Here is a 2254-nt window from a genome sequence, read left to right on the forward strand (position 1 = left end):
CACAACTCCAACACCATCATTAAGTTTGCAGACGACACAACAGTGGTAGTCACTTTAACTATACATTCATTTAGAATACTACCTCAATTAGCCCGACCAACCAGTGCCCCCGAACATTGGCTAACCGGGCTGTCTGCACTGTCCCACCACCCACCAACCCCTCTTTTACGCTACTGCTACTCTCTGTTTATCATATGCATAGTCACTTTAACCATTTCTACATGTACATACTACCTCAATCAGACCAACTAACCGGTGACAGTAAAAAGCCTCGCTACTGTTATAGCCTTGCTACTGTATATAGCCTCGCTACTGTTATTTTTCACTGTCTTTTTTACTGTTGTTTTTATTTATTTACGTACCTATTGTTCACCTAATACCTTTATTGCACTGTTGGTTACAGCCTGTAAGTAAGCATTTCACTGTAAGGTGCATTTGGCGCACGTGATAAATAAACTTTGATTTGATGCTTGGGGTCATTGTCCATTTGGAAGACCCATTTGCGACCAAGCTTTAACCAAGCTTTAACTCATGACTGATGTCATGAGATGTTGCTTCAATATATATATTTCCTCCCTCATGATGCCATCTATTTTGTGAAGTGCACCAGTCCCTCCTGCAGCAAAGCACCCCCACAACATGATGCTGCCACCCCCATGCTTCACGTTTGGGATGTTGTTCTTCGGCTTGCAAGCCTCCCCATTTCTCCTCCAAACATAATGATGGTCATTATGGCCAAACAATTCTATTTTTGAGGACATTTCTCCAAAAAGTACGATCGTTGTCCCCATGTGCAGTTGCAAACCGTAGTCTGGATTTTTTATGGAGGTTTTAGAGCAGTGGCTTTTTCCTTGCTGAGTGGACTTTCAGGTTATGTCGATATAGGACTCGTTTTACTGTGGATATAGATACTTTTGTACTCGTTTCCTCCAGCATCTTCACAAGGTCCTTTGCTGTTGTTCTGGGATTGATTTGCACTTCTCGCACCAAAGTACGTTCATCTCTAGGAGACCAAACGCGTCTCCTTCCTGAGCGGTATGACGGCTGCGTGGTCCCATGGTGTTTATACTTGCGTACTATTGTTTGTACAGATGAACGTGGTACCTTCAGTTATTTGGAAATTGCTCTCAAGGATGAACCAGAATTTTTTTTCTGAGGTCTTGGCTGATTTCTTTTGATTTTCCCATGATGTCAAGAAAAGAGGCACTGAGTTTGAAGGTAGGCCTTGAAATACATCCACAGGTACACCTCCAATTGACTCAAATTATGTAAATTAGCCTATCAGAAACTTCTAAAGCCATGACATTATTTTCTGGAATTTTCCAAGCTGTTTAAAGGCACAGTCAACTTAGTGTATGTAAACTTCTGACCCACTGGAACTGTGAAAGTGAATTTTCAGTGAAATAATCTGTGTGTAAACAATTGTTGGAAAAATAACTTGTGTCATGCACAAAGTAGATGTCCTAACTGACTTGAAATTTGTGGAATGGTTGAAAAACGAGTTTTAATGACTCCTAACTAAGTGTATGTAAACTTCCGACTTCAACTGTACCTTCTTCCTACAGATTACCATTAATTTATTGTGTAGACCCTAGACTATGGCACCCCATGTCTCTAGCATAACTAATGATTCATAATATTTATGATATATTTATGATTCATAATATTTAAGTTCAGAAATCCAAATCCATCACATGTAGCATGTGACCAACAATGCTTTATGTAGGTTTACAAGAAAATATGCCACTTAATACTAAAGCCGACTCATCTTTTCAAATGTAATTTCAGGTTGTGTAATTTTGAGAGTTTGGAAACCAGACTCTATTGAGTAACAATATACATTTTGGTCTGCTCCAGTGAAAAGCTGAAGCAAAATGGCTGTGGTGTTTTTGTACAACTGAAAGGCCACACAGTGAATGAGCTCCCTCTGTAAATAGATAACCTCAGAGTTCAGTGAGGTATGCTGTGCTCTGTTGGCCATCTCAGAGACTAGCTTTATATCTATAGCAGTGCTATGGATGTTCTAGCCTGCTTTCTTTGAATCAATGTTCTAATATGCTTTCCTTGAATGACTTAATCTCAAATCGACATTTTGCCATGTTCTTCGGTGGTTCTCTTCAGTTCAGTTTGTGATTGTTACTTACAATTTCAAGGACAGCAGCATGTACAAACATACAAGTTAATAAACAAATACAACTACTAGTTAAACAACACTCACAGTAAATCAGATAACAAATGTTAAAATACATTTTTG

This window comes from Oncorhynchus masou, chromosome 21 (assembly GCF_036934945.1).
Source record: "Oncorhynchus masou masou isolate Uvic2021 chromosome 21, UVic_Omas_1.1, whole genome shotgun sequence".
In the NCBI taxonomy this organism is placed as follows: domain Eukaryota; kingdom Metazoa; phylum Chordata; class Actinopteri; order Salmoniformes; family Salmonidae; genus Oncorhynchus; species Oncorhynchus masou.